The sequence below is a fragment of the Clavelina lepadiformis genome, chromosome 7, assembly GCF_947623445.1.
Source record: "Clavelina lepadiformis chromosome 7, kaClaLepa1.1, whole genome shotgun sequence".
NCBI lineage: Eukaryota > Metazoa > Chordata > Ascidiacea > Aplousobranchia > Clavelinidae > Clavelina > Clavelina lepadiformis.
Genome location: NC_135246.1, coordinates 1,286,588 through 1,302,542, shown reverse-complemented (window position 1 = coordinate 1,302,542; position 15,955 = coordinate 1,286,588). Strand labels below are relative to the sequence as shown.

At 39.1% G+C, this 15,955-nt stretch overlaps 1 pseudogene; it reads left to right on the top strand.

Annotated features, from left to right (window-relative positions):
• Nucleotides 1–9,335: 9,335 nt before the first annotated feature.
• On the top strand, nucleotides 9,336–11,726 carry LOC143465173 (uncharacterized; annotated as a pseudogene).
• The last annotated feature ends 4,229 nt before the right edge of the window (nucleotides 11,727–15,955 follow it).

The following is a 15,955-nucleotide window of genomic DNA, read 5'->3' as shown; positions in this document are numbered from 1 at the left end:
GGAAAATTTGCGATAAAAGTTACTGCTGATCCAAGTGAGCATTGTGACTTATTTTCTGTTTTTACGGGTTAATATGGTTTCATTGTGTCGCAGTTCCTGATTTACAATGCTTCCTCGAGGATTTTTACAAAAATTACTCTCAAGAAACACAAAAACTTTGTCAAAAGCCATAATTTGACAAATTTTGACTTTATTGAAAATTTTGACTTTATTTTGACCTATAAACTTCTTAGTAACAATCCCCTAGGTGCTGAAAACAACTTTATTCTTTGATTCGTGGTCAGACGAGGTCCTTAAAAAATTTTGACTTTATTGACTTTTGCGGGCCCTAGTTATTACAATTCATTACTTGTTTATTGTTTTCACGCAATGCTTTAGTGGCAGGCATAATTTAGAGTCAGATAATATGAAAAATTTCTGAAAGTTAAGCCCACAAACCATAGAAAATTTCATGAGTTTTGGGTCCCCTTGAGAGCGAGCATAGGGATGTTATTTACTTCACAGAAGTCCGTTGGTTTAGCAGAGCCTCAAGGTTTCACCGCTTCTGGCTATTGAAATATGAATCAATATATTTATGAACTTAAAAGGAAAGGAGGGGCCACAGCTAACTGATTCCGCTTAGTTAATGAACTATGCATTCCTAAATGATATTTTAGAAGCATTGGCATTAGTTTAATGTCCAGCTGCAAGGAAAAAACCATTTGGTGCGTGAATTGTTCAAAGACCTTCGTACACTTGAACGAGATCTTCAACTCTATGAACAAAGCTTGCGTGAACACAAAATTGACAGGTTTTCCCACTTTAATAGGTGTCTTTGATGGCAGTAATGAGAGCCTGGATAGTTATGTTCGAAGAGTGGCAGTATCGAGTGAGGAATTTTTATCTCCATTTACACAATTTCGAAGCTTAAGAAGTAATACGACCGTCTTTTCACTCCTCTGTACCTGTGAAATAAGTTCTTCGCCTGTAGAAACGAATTGCTTGAATTGAATTCACTGCAGGAGGATGACATTCTTGTACAAAATTTCAATAAGATAAACCCCATTGACTTTTATAAGTCTCCGCCAGTGGCGGAATACTACAACTTTAAGCAATTTGGCAAAAAATTTGTATGCACTTTTGGAAGTACGTATCCCTGTGAGCATCAAACACGTGGAAAAAAAGCTGAAAAGTGATCTGACTGACCGTCACCTGCTTGATTGTTTGCGTCTATGAACATCTAGCATGGAACCAAACATTGACAATTTAGTTCAAAATATCCAGCATCAACCTTCTCACTAACTTCTATTTCAACATCCACATGTGTATCTGCTATGATATTTCATATCCGCTTGTACTTGTGATTTTGCCAGTAGAAACGTGAAGTTCTACAAAATTTCACAGAACCTAAGTTAAAAGCCTCATCCAAGTAGCCTAAGCCAAGCAGCCTACATCGTAGAGACGCAAAATCGTATTCAAAGTCATTTCAAATCACTTTTTTCTTGAACGCATTATCCGTGACGGCGGCAGAAAGATCTGATTGGCTGGAGCAGTTATGAGCAAGCATGTATTACATAGACATTGGATATATCCACTTTTACTTTTATGATTGTGAGGGGCTCATGGCCTTGCAAAAAACCTCTTCACAGTCACTATGTATAATACAAAAATCGCAGTCTGTGTTCACTCATTTGTCTTGTGTTCTAATTGGGGGTACTAGATTGTAGCTCTTACAAAAAACATTTACACAATGAAGCAAATTAAACGTTCAACAAAGTTTTCACCATACTTTGATATCTGGGAGTATGACTAACAGCAACTTACTGTAGGTATTTCAATCATCACATGGAAAGTTATCCATGTTTCCTTCAGGTATTATATGTTTAATTCTGTCAGTACAAGTTTTTACATTGCCATTTCCTACACTCATCAAAGATATATTCTACATTGTTACACGTTACACATTTGGCAATATTTGCATTATCGTTATGGCTAACCTTTGTGAAAAGCTTTTCGGATGCTTCATCTGTGGAGGCTTTTTTGCTGTCAGTGCTATCAATATTCATTGAACTGTCTTATTTCTGTTTAATTGGCATCTGTTAGGTCAAACCAGTCCTTAGATTGGTGTCAGTTTAATTGCTGTCATTGATTTTTCCATCTTCATAATTGTTCTTGTTTGCGCTCATAGTAGTTTCATTGTTTTCTCTATGGTTATTGATGTCTAGTGCTGTAGGGTTTCTAAAGTATTCCATATCTCTTCTGGGCTTTGACTGTTTGTTCTCAAGAGGGGATATTCAGTGGAATTTTTGGCAGGACAGGTGATGGGCTTATGTCCTGGTTCGTTGCAGTAGCCTACTGCCATCGGTATTTAACACAAGTAGGCTATTTTTTCTCATATGTAAGTAGCTTGGTATTGGCCTTTGATCCAGCTCATATTTAACCATTTTTATAATATATTCCCCACTGAACAAAGCCTTTGCAACTTTCTTTGGGAAACATCTGATAACTTTTCAATGATTTTCTTGTAGGTATGATTTCAAACCTTCAACAGGGAAAGCTGTTGGAATCCAAGATATATGAACATATACCTTATCCGGTTGTACCAGAATTACAAGAAAAGAAATGAAGAATTAGTGAATTGTCTGAGCAAGGATCCCGTGTACGAAGTAGCCTACTAATGTTACCAGTTTTCTACCGTCATAATATATTTAGTCCTGATCGTTAAGCTATGGCAATAAAGAAATAGCTACTAGCAGCAGTGTTAAGTAGTTAGTCTAGCGTAATGTCAGAGCAGCCTATCAAGAAAGCTCGCACTCTTCAACAAGAAAATCGGACTTTCAAAAGGGATTGGGAAGAGAAATATTTTCAAATTGAAATGGATAACAAAGCTCATTGCCTTTTGTGTCCTGTGGTGATTAGTAGTGTAAAAGCTTTTATAACGTCAGTTTCTACAAAGCAAAGGAAAAGACACTACTATATACTCTGTAGTGAAATCTGGATATGCAACTTGCCATTTGAATGTTCAGCTTCAAGGACGTGGCTGTATGATTGTTATCGATATGTATGACGCAGTAAAGGCGTTTCAGGTCAAATTGCGCTTATGTGGGGCACAAATGCAACTTGTATCACTTTTCCTGTTGCCAGATAGTGTTCAACCAACTCTGTGCCACGACATTCCCAAAAGCACACTTCGCTAGAAAACTGAGCGAACTTCGCTCCGAGTTTGCAGCACAGAAAAGTAATTTTGAGCTGCTTCGCAATCCATTTGCAATTGACGTAGAAACTGCGCTTGCAAATGTTCAGATGGAGCTTATAAAACTGCAGTGTAATGGGACACTAAAAGCAAAGAATGGCACTGTGGGGCCCACAAAATTTACTTGCTTCATTTCTGAAAAAATGCCCCATCCCTGTCTACATACAGGTACCTCATATCTGTGTGAACTGTTGTTTTATGTGATGAAGATTAAGAAAACATCACACAGAAGTCGTCTTACTGATGAACACCTACAGTCCATTTTAAGAATTTCCACAATACAAAGTCTTACCCCAAACATAAACAAACTTCTTTCCATAAAAAGATGTCAAACATCCAGCGCTGATAAAGAGGGAACACTGAAGTAACGACAGTGGAATGCTTTAATTTGCTAACCTTTTAACTTTGAAATCCACGGTTTCATTTACATTTTTTTATACAAGATAGCCTACCTGTAGCATGGTCGTTTTCTGCGTATGAACGTATAGTTATAGCATACCGTAAGCCGCGTACATTAATTATTACATATTTATGTTATCGGTCTACTTTGTGCTCATATTTGGAGGCGGGGAAGTGATTCATCTATGACTTGCAAGCCAGGCTTGAAATTCAGAAGACTGGGTCGACATTACAGAAGTCATGGGTTAGGCTATGTAGCCTACGACTGGAAAGGTCACGTCTTTTTTTTACTAAAGGTTTAATCGACAATGAAGAGGTCATGCCTAAAAGGCTGGTTTGAAATGAAATAGATCATTTTTTTTAATTAAGTCCTGTATCACTAAGTTTGCATTGTGTAGTAAATTATATCATACATTACCAATATTACGGAAATTAAGCCCCACAAATTACACACGAAGTTAAATTGAGTACCACAGGCATGTTGAATTATGCAAAACACAAATACTGATGATTGATTTATGCAAGTACTTGATAAAATTATTTTTGAACTACTTATTTGTGGTGTTTTTGATAAAATGCCTGCTACCAATTACTTTCGTCTCCTCACATGATGACTACACCATTGTCTTAGTTGTACTTTACAGGTATAGAGTGTTTTGCCTAGTAAGCAATTGAAGTACATAAAAATGGAGTGGTTTCACCATATCACCATACATTACAATAACTGAATGTTCGGATTTTTGATGCAGACCATTTCACGTTACTTCTAGGATTGTGAAATCATTCACGTGACCCACGTTCAATTGGGAAGTCTCCTGACTGCATGAGTTAAAGAAACACTTTTACAGAAGAACGTCTTTGTAGTGAAGAAATTATTTAAAAGTACGTTTTTCCACACCTTCCTTGATATGCTTCAATTTAATAAATCATTTACAGTGAATGCTTGCCTGACTTAAATTTGTACCACAAACAGGTTAAGAACTGGAAACAATTTTATAACGTGAATTAATTTCTGCAATGTTTGCAGAGAAACTGTTGGTTTTCTCCAGGTTCAACAGAGCAGGATCCATGGATCGATCGGCAGCATTGATCACATTAAAACATTTTGGCATTTAGACATAAATGGGTACTAAGGTACTTATTTAAAGAAAAGATTACTCACATACCCTTGAGCAGGAAGCATATTCATTACTTACTGCAATAACTTATACAGTATAGTCAATTGTAACAAGATAATGAGGCAGGGGGTCAATTTTGTATGATTGAACACTTACCATAATAGAGAGGAGCCCACAACTGTGGGAATCTTTTTGTACATTGTGGCTGTATATCACCACCACTTTTGTGTCTTCGTTATATGCATTCGGTTGATGCAATTTCATGTTATGAAATTTCTGGAAGAATCTATTTATAATTGAAATATATCAGTACAGTATATTGTAAAGTACCGAACCAGAGTGTTAGGCGTGATAATAGCCTATTACAAATATTGAAATTTATTTGTGAAAGCACAAAGGTCCTTATTGTTAATTTCATGTACCATTCCATGACAGATTACAAGCCAATGTTTTAATCACAGCTTCAGCTTACGTGAAATTAGTTGTAATCAGTCGAGCAATGATCTTTGCCCTCCCAAGTGGATCATAAATAAACACCTCTGCGTTAGCAACATCAATTGCCTGCAAATAATGTAATGGTAGCTGCATGGTGATAGTCGTCAGGCAGATAGCTAGTGTTACAAGTAATCTCAATACATTGAATTTGAATCTCACCTAAAACACCCAGTGTAGTACAGTATTTATCATAGTTGTTGATAGGTATGAACTAATTAATAAGATTTCTATGTTGGCCATGCTACAGCCATGTGCTTTCTTGGTTGTACATTGTGATTCGTATGTGGAGTAATAACGTTCATGTTCAAGACTGTCTAAATACAAGAGATTCTGCCGAACGTCTTATCGACTTAGTTCAACACATAATATCACGAGAGTAGCGATATTAACAATAGTTACAACTGGTTTCATGAAACGTGCAGTTACCTAAAAACAAACTTCATTAACAACATGTCAAAGTAAAAAGGAGCAAATAATGGCTTGAACATACCCAGTCGTTATTTCTTCGGGTAAATCTTCCTTTGTGAAACCATAAAGTACCATATTGTGATGAAACAGTATTCCAATCCTCATTCTTCACTACACTAAGTCAAATACAAAATGTTAGTTGTGCTGCTAAAATCAAGTTTAAAGTGTATTGTTTTTGCTGAATTTTACCTTATTTGCAAGCTGTGAAAAGGAATATTTCCTAATGTGAAGTCTAAACAATTATATAAATGAAAATACCAAAGCATACCTCAATACATAGGGCTTCTAGTGCTACATCAATGACCTAAAGATAAAGAGATATACACCTACACTTAGCCTGTTTACTTACAACCTATAGGCTACCGTGAAGAAAAATTATTAGATCAGCAGAATATTTCAGCGTGCACATGTCATGGGTAGGTAGGCTATGCGTTTTTCTTTCAGAAAGTAAGCCATCACATGGCTTTATCAAAAGGTAACAGAGTATTGTGTCTTTACATATACATAATTAACGCTGAACAGTACCATTGCAAGCAGAAAGTACGAGGGATGTGCCAATCTGCTAATACGACTAGTATGCAAAGATCATAATAATTTTTCTTAAACAGGTAGGAAATCCTGAGTTTTTGTATTGTATGGTTAATCGTAAGAAGATTAAATTGTTGCGAATTAAACCACTAAACTTTTAACTCTTAATACTTAGTTAAAATTAATCACAAACCTGTAGGCTATGCTCTTATTGTGTCAAAGTACAAGAGGACTTGTTGTCACTGGAATCCGTGCATTGAATTACATATGGTGATGATTTGTTTGAGAAACTTCTCTTCGCAGTGAGAAAACTTAATCTTGAGTGGACTTCCATGGTTCGTTCTCAAAAAGCATTAACAGTAGGCCTACTTGTCATAAAAAATGACTCTCGCGATCCTGCTGCTCTTAGTTGTATGCCAATGCATCATCCTGAATTAAGCGATTGTGTGATCTCCAGGTAGATGAAATGTAATGTTTAGAAAGCTCTATTATCCTTGGTTAATCATGTATTCCTAAACCGTTACCAGGTACGTGAGTGTTTTCAAGTAGCGTCACATTTTAGAGTGTATGAAGTTAGGTCGCACTTGTGGTAAAAAAACCTCGGAAACGTAGAACACTCGTTCGTGTAGCACGCTCTAAAAAGAATGACTTTGTTCCAACTCACAAGGTCGCAACATAGAACGCAGTGTTTCCAACACAACACTAATAATCAACACATAGTGGCGCTAATACGGACACTACATTTCCTCCCATGTCAAATGTATAATTCCCTATTAACTAAGTTTTGCTAACATTACACAGTTCACTGCGCATAAAACAGGATCATTAAAGATTCAAAACACACATTGCACAAAATCATCATAACGCCCTGGTTTCTTGAGGTTGTTACGAGGCCGTAGATTAAAAGAAGGTTCAGTAACTTTACGACTTGTTATTTCACCACTGGATTGAGTTTCTGGTGGTTCTCCTTTATCACAATCCATTGCATCATTATCCGCATTAAATCTCTTTACATGCGTCAAATTACGTTTATATTGCACTCCAGCATTATCAACTACAACACTGTTTCCATGTTTCTCTACCACAACAAAAGGTTCTTTATGGAATGTAGTAGACAATTTATCATGTGGCACATTTTGTTTCAGTAACACAGTGTCCCCAGGTTTAACATCACTATGCCCAGCAGATCGTCTTAAATCTGCATAGTCTTTCCCCTTTTGTTTAAATTCGGCATCATGGTCACGAGCAAATTGCAAATCATCAAAACACGGTAAATCAAACTGAGGTAACTTGGTACGTATTTTACGCTTAAACAATAATTCAGCTGGACTTACTCCAGTAGTACTATGAGCTGTAGAACGATACATCAATAAATAAGTATTAATCTCTTTTTTCCAGTCCTTACCCTCGGCCTGGGCAATCTTTAGGCCTTTAAGTAATGATCTATTCTGGCGTTCCACTTCCCCATTTGCTTGGGGCCATATTGGTGTGACTTTACGATGATGAACACCCTGCTCATCAAGATAACTTTTAAATTCACCATTTATAAATTGAGGGCCATTGTCGGACGTAATAGACAGGGGTAAACCATGGGTAGTAAACATTCGTTCAAGACTAGCAATTATTTTTTCCGACACAGTCGATTTCATAACATCCACTTCAAAATACCTACTATAATAATCCACAACTACAAAAATACTCTCTCCAGAAGGTAAAGGTCCCATTAAATCAACTGCTAAGTGTTGCCAGGGGCCTGATGGCAGTTCCGTACTACTTATTGGTTCAGGACTAGCTGGTTTTGAAACAAGTTTGCACCCGTAACACGATTTACAGAACCATTCACTGTCTTTATCAATACCAGGCCACCATACCTTCTCTCGTAGTCGACGTCTCATAACGACTATGCCTGGGTGACCTTCATGTGCAAGTTCCAGCACACGTTTACGCAAACGTTTTGGTATCACAATTCTTGTTCCACGAAGAATGACATGTCCAATATTTGTCAGCTCATTCCGAACAGGTAGGTACAGCTTGCATTCCTCCCTGGTCCAATCATTTCCAAGAACTGATCCCGTCAGTGACTGCATTTCTGGGTCAGTTCCTGAGGCTTGTTCAATCTCCCTTGTCCTTAATGCGATATGAGTTGATTCGACGGCAAGAAACTTGAGATATTTATTGATCTCTCGTCCTCCGTTGCTGCTATTGCTCTCATCTAGCAATCGAGACAGTGAATCAGCAATATTCTTCACACCGGGTATGTGTCGTACGTGGTATCTATAAGATTGCAGTCTGAGAACCCATCGTTCTATTCTTGCACTGGGTTTAGAACGTGGAGAAAATAAAAATTCAAGCGGTTTATGGTCCGTTACCAATTGAAAATCCGAACCGTATAGGTACGCATGGAACCTTTCACATGCCCATACCAAAGCCAAAGCTTCCTTCTCCGTGTGCGAATATTTCCGCTCTATTTGAGATAGTGTTCGACTAGCATAACTTATGATACGCTTTTGACCCTGTTGCTCTTGTATAAGCACTCCACCGAGTCCAAAAGGGCTGGCACCTGCCATTACTTGTGTTTCACAGTTTTTGTCAAAATACACCAAGACCTTTGCATTACACAGTTCATTTTTCAGCTCATTAAATGATTTGTCTTGTACATCTACCCACAAAAATCTAGCTCCATTTCGAGTTAGCCTGCGTACCTTTCGTATAAAACGTCCGTTGTAATTTACAAGACCAAGGAAACTCCTCACCTCGCTTGCATTCTTCGGTGGTCTCGCATCAGCCACAGCTTTTACCTTGACGCTCTCCGGTCCAATTCCTCTTGTTGACAGCACATGTCCCATAAATTTAAGTTCGGAAATGTTGAACTGGCATTTCTTTCGATTCCGAGTAAGTCCACTTTCTTGTAATCGCGTCAGGACCACCTTCAGTTTTTCATCATGCTCCTCTTTACATCTTCCGTACACAATGATGTCATCCAGGATATTTTGCACTCCTTTGCGTCCTTGCAGAGTCTGTTGCATGACAGGTTGATACATTTCCGGTGCACAACTCACCCCAAACATGAGCCTTTTATAGCGAAATAAGCCTTCATGAGTGACAAATGTTGTTGTGGTGACATTCCGCCGGTGAAATTCCTTCGTTTACACTAGTTTGCTTTGCGCTTAATCACGCCTCCTTAATTGCTTCTCCGCCTTATATGTGCTGGTCCCATCGATAGAACGTCATTCCAGTAGTAAGCGCAGTGTCGGTGGGTCGGCTGTTCAATAGTATGAGTTCAGATATATAAGTGTTATATATCTTTCATGTTTTGCCTAAACTGATTCTATTTGTTTTTAGGACTGTTCGGTTTTGTTTTAATAAAACCTAAGTTACTTGAATTAGTGTTTGAATTTCGAGGTCATGACAATTTATTAAAACAAGATAAGACGAACCGGTTAGCCCGGATACCGTCGACGCCCATAAACTTTTCAAGTATTGGTTACAGACGGTCAAGGACTACATTGCTACACAGGAAGAGCTACGCTCTACGCAATCGCCAGCAATAAATCAAACAAGATTTGTTCGAAGCTGTCTTTCCCCCGAAGTTTTCTCCTACGTAGAAGAAGGTGATAGCTACGAGAGTAATGTAACTCTCCTGAAAGAGTTGTACGTCCGACCGAGAAATAATGTCTACGCACGACACCTACTGCTCAGTAGGCAGCAAAACCACGGGGAAAATGTCCTGGAGTACCTTCGTGCCCTTAAGATGCTCGCTAAGGACTGTACTTTTGAAGCAGTCACAGCGAGTAAGTACCGCGACGAACTTATACGGGACTCTTTCATTAATGGGGTGAGTTCTTCGCTCGTACGTCAACGCCTGTTGGAGATAGATGATGTCGACCTACAACGAGCGGCCGATTTAGCCGATAACTTAGAGCGAGCTCAATTGCAATCGAACTCAATGGGACCTGGTGGTACGGGTCCTCGCCTGGTGGCATCGGCCCAATCAACGTTGCCCGCTGTGACACCTAAAGAAAGCACACTACAAACTGGAGGATCACTAGCTGTCGCTCCGAAAGTGCGTGAATTGAGGACTCAGAAGACTTGCTTCTACTGTGACGGTGCGCTACATAGTCGTAATTATTGTCCTGCCCGTGATCGAGAATGTCACAATTGTGGAAAAAGAGGCCATTTTTCAAATGTCTGCCGCAGTAATCGCTCTTTTCTAAAAACTTTTTTAACGGCCTATGTTGAGGGATCGAGTGAATTATCAGAACGGTATTCTGCCATTGCCGCTAAATCATCTGGGACCGTATTTCTATCAGGTGCTCCCGGCTGCTTCCAAAGGCCGACTCGTTAAAGCCTTGTTAGATTCCGGCGCGTCAGAAAATTTTATCGGTAACTCTTTAGCCGAAAACATCGATTTGAAACCGGAAGGAAAAGCGAGTGATATAACCATGGCTTCCACTGAACTGCAGTTAGAAACACAGGTCATGTTAAAACAACCATTCAACTGCTTGGCCGGAGCTACTCTAACGTCGTGCTGGACGTAATGCATAATTATTGGGGCAGAAGTTCCTACAAATACATGAGGCGGTTACTTACGAATTTGGTGGCGGCTGCCGATGTTGACCCATCCAACTTTTTCGAATTTATGGAAAAGGATTACTACCCGGTCGCTTCTCGCACTCGTTCCTACTCGAGGGAATACTCCGCCTTCATAAACACCGAAATTAAAATATTACTTTCTGAAGACATCATTGAGCCGTCGAAATCGCCGTGGAGAGCTCAATTACTAGTGGTGCGAAACCGAGAAAAATGTCGTTTAGTGGTCGACTAGTCGCAAACTGTCAATCGCTGCACTCTGCTCGATGCTTACCCGCTTCCACGCATCGAGGACATTGTCAACAAGGTTGGAAAGGAAAAATACTATAGCTCACTCGATCTACGGTGGGCCTACCACCAAGTACCGATTCGAGCGGAGGAACGCCCATTCACTGCGTTTGAAGCTTTGGCTCGCCTGTATCAATACAAAAGACTTCCCTTTGGTGTTACAAAGAGTGATTGATGACTTCATCCGACGCCATAATCCAAAAAAGGTATTTGAATAAGCTTACTTGGACGACGTAACACTTACTGGCGCGACGAGTAAAGAACATGACCAAAATTTAGAAGCTTTACTAAATGCCGCGAAGCTTACCGGTTTAACTTTTAACGAAGAAAAGTCGAAACTGCGTCAGCAAACCATAAACCTGCTTGGGTACCAGATATCCCACAACCAAGTGAAGCCGGACCCCGAAAGACTCCGCCCGCTACTTCAAATGCCTCCGCCGAAATCTCCTCGGGAACTTAAAAGAATTTGTGGCATGTTTGCATACTATTCCAAATGGATCGAGAACTTTTCCGGAAAAGCTGGCTCCCTTTTTAAGGCTACCGATTTCCCGTTGAACGTTCAGATATATAAGTGCCTAACTGATTCTATTTGTTTTAATAAAACCTAAGTTACTTGAATTAGTGTTTGAGTTTCGTATATTGTCTGCGACTAAAAATGTATTGCCTTGGAGGGCCTGCTACTGTATACAGTAGGCGAGTGCTTAACTTAAGTGCTCCCCAACTGGGGGTACGAGATTGAACATCAAGGGGTACGAAGATCCTTGAGCTAGAAACGAATTGAGGCCAAAAAAGCAATTTCATTTAGCAATATATATATGAATATACATCTTGGGGGTACGAAGGATGCACTGCACTGACAAAGGGGTACGAGCAGCAAAAAAGGTTGGGAACCACTGGTTTAAGGGTTAACTGAATCCCCCAAAGGCTCGGCTTCGCTTCAGAATATAACTGATGAAAATGTTGAAATGGAATCGCCAGCAGCAACATCTGTTGTCATCCATAATTGGAAAGGATGGCAGGATTTGATGTCCTTTAACCTATCATGTCTTATGGATTACTTCTAATTTTACTTAGGTGCAGTGTCACGAGTACGATTACCACGAAGAGTATCAGCAGTAACAAAAAGTGTGCCATGCACAACAGCCAGCCATGCAGCAACAAGTTAACTATAATAACTAATGAATAAACGTTGATTACATTTAAGAAAATATTAATTGGAAAGGATGGCAGGATTTGATATCATTTAACCTATCATGTCTGATGGATTAGGCTACTTCTAATTTTACTTAGGTGCAGTGTCAAGAGTACGATTACCACGAAGAGTATCAGCAGTAAGAAAAAGTGTGCCATGCACAACAGCCAGCCATGCATCAACAAGTTAACTATAATAACTAATGAATAAAGGTTGATTACATTTAAGAAAATATTAATTGGAAAGGATGGCAGGATTTGATATCCTATTAAGAAAATATTAATTGGAAAGGATGGCAGGATTTGATATCCTATCATGTCTGATGGAATACTTCTAATTTTACTTAGGTGCAGTGTCAAGAGTAATACAAAGAGCATCAGTAGTACTAAACAAAACAAAAATTCTCATGTCATTTTCGCATGCAAGCTGGTTTGGTTTTTATGCTTTAACATTCACCAGAACAGAAAACGAATGCTCGCATAAATAACTGTTTACGAATGGCGTGAGAACTTCAAGGGCATCTTTTGTAACAAGAGAATGACTTTCCATTTGTTGGCACCAAAACGTTTGGAGTTTCAAGTATGGATTGTTTATATCTGCTGTTGTAAGAGCATCGTAAGCAAATAGTGGACGTATCCATGCTGGATATTGCATTTGTTCAGCAAAGTAGTTTGCAATATCGGAACTATGAACTGCAAATGCTCAGTAAATACTGCCTTAAGCCTCTGAACTTCGCCATTAATTGCTATATCGGAACTACTTACTAACAAATTGACAAAAGAACTCTTAGCAACTGTTTATGCCTGTGACCACTTTCATCAGTATATCTATGGACAGTCCATTGAAGTTGAAAGTGACCATAAGCCATTAATGCACTTGTTCAAAAAGCAACTCAACAACTGCCCCTTAAGAGTGCAACGACTCATGATTTGATTACAAATTTATGACATAAATCTAGTCTATAAACCTGGGAAGTTCATGCATACAGTGGACGCGCTATCAAGAAGTGCCACGAAGCTACAGACATCTTCCACAGTCTCGTTGGTTGAAGCTCATGAAGACATGGTAATAAGTACTCTACCAGTAACCTACAAATTCCGAAATCAACTGAGACAAGAAACAGCCAAGGAGGAACAGCTGACAACCCTGATCTAATATGTAGGCCTACAGCAAGGTTGGCCATCTTGCAAGGCAAGCTGTTAAACATTAATTTTAGATTATTGGAATTACCGAGATGAGCTTGCAGTAAAGGATGGCATCATTCTGAAGGGTGACCGTCTCGTAATACCAATAATACTAAGAAAATCCATTCTTGATATAATACATGAAGGACACCTGGGTGAGGAGAAATGCAAGAGGCGAGCAAGAGAAGTGGTGTTTTGGCCAAGGATCAACAAGGTCAATTTGCATAGTATACAGAAATCAGCACCAAAAGGAGCCCCTTTTATCACATGAACCAACAATGCTACCGTTTGAAAGGGTTGGAGTCGACCTCTTTCAATGGTGTAACACTACTTACCTGGTTGTTGGTGATTACTATTCAAATTACCCTGAAGTATGTGCATTACCGTCAACTTGTTCAAAACAAGTCATAATGAGGTTAAAACTAATATTCTCACGCCACAGAATACCACAAGTCGTCTTCAGCGATAACGGTCCCCCTTTGAACTCCCACGAATTCAAAGTGTTTGCAGAAACCTGATTGTTGACCAATGAAACTGTTAGTTCATTCATGTTATTGTATGTGATTTCCTTCTTTCTTAACTGGCACACCACCTAATGGGGAAGCAGTATGCTTAACTTTAATTTCCGTTAATTACTATTATTTAATTTAATTACTGTTCCCTTTAAGTTTGTGTCATTCGGATTACCTTACGAGGTCATTTGATTGTACTAGCCGTTGTGTGTGCACGCTCTATGTGAGCGGATGTTGAATCGCATCAATTTATTACAATACCATCGAAGCAAAAGCAAAACAAGTTACCAATCTTCACTTTTACCTCGCTCATATTGTAGGCCTAACAAAAGCCGACTTTTATGGCGAAGGTGTTTGTTGCGTAATACTTCACACCAAGTGATACAGCAACGAAACACCTATTTATCATAGTCGTACTTGGACGATCAGTAAGCCTACTGAAAACAGAGTACCCTAAAATCTATTTCATTGTGAACGCAGCTTAACCCTTAAACAGTAGCCTAATTACGGGTCTGGGAGGCCCGGTGAGAGAGAAAATTGTTTTAATTTTTTTCTTTTTTGGTTTTTAGAGCTGTTGCTCCAGAAATGCCTAAAATAGTGTCGTTTGCAAAACTTAAAACCTGAGTGTAAGGATTAATAAGTCCAAAAAAAATTTTGTAGCCTAAAAACAAAAGTACACCTCAAATTGCAATTTAGGGCCTCGGAGGCCCGGTTGTAGTTTAAAGTAAACTTTAGAATTATAATCAATGTAAGTTACACTGCATTTGTACAGTGAATCTCAATAAGATGAGTTCTTTTTTAGGTACACAACAAAAATATGTCATATGTGTGCATAGTTAGGTGTCGCTACTGCTAACCGGGTTTGCGAGATGCTTGGAGTGTCTGTGGTTAGAGTTGTGTTTGTCAAACACTCATTCATTCACATTCCTGTTGCTACATCCATGCATTATATAGGCAACTTTGGCCTAAAATCATTTTCTCAAAACGAATACAGCGGATGTAATGAATTGAGAAACTATTGACTTACTTTTTCATATTATGTTAGTATTGGACCTGAGAGGCCCGTAATCGCTGTTTGTGTTACAGAACAGTAATTGCAGTTTAAGGGTTAAAAACGTATTGCGAAACACCTATCGGTAGGCCTATGATCCATTGGTTCTTATTTTTAATTCAGCTTTGAACATTTATGAACGTAGCCTATAACGTCCCACGCTTACAGTACACCTGAAAAAGCATGCTTATGCTTGCGAAAGCCCGTGTCGAAAAAAAAGTTAACCTTAATAATGCCAAACTGTATCCTGTTTTTTATTTTACTTCAAAATTTGGTTAACACGGTTCAGACAATATCAACTTAGTAGCTATTACATCATTAGCGATTACGTATTTGTCGCCACATCACACGCTGTGCCCAGCCACCCTGTCCATTACAAACGCACCGCACAATGTAGCCTAAAAGAATTGAAATTTTTACATATAGAACACCAAACTATTCAGGTTCTTCAGATGCATATTTTAATTAGGTTTGTGGAAATTTTTATCAAAGTATGACGGGGAACTTTTAAAGTCGCCGACTGCTAAGGTAATTCCAACGCGAAAACAACACTAACCAGTCAACAATGCTGTATGCACATGCCAACCAAACAGTTGGGCAACTGCCACCGATGACAAAGAAATGTTCCAACAATTAGGCCTACCTGTTGTTTCTGAAGCATGTGACCTATCAACGCTAACTGGCCTGTTTGAGGCAAATGCCACCGAAAACGTACGGAAAATGGCTCGATGCAAGTGGCATTTCCCACAAGTAGCTGGCTGTGTATGGTGCCATATTTTCGGGATTTCCTTGTTTTTCCACAGGGTCCGTTGTCTTTGGTCTTGGCACTGGGCAGTCAAAAATGTTGAGCAATTGCTATGGGTTAGACTAGACTTAGTGGCTTTATCCCAGACCTAGG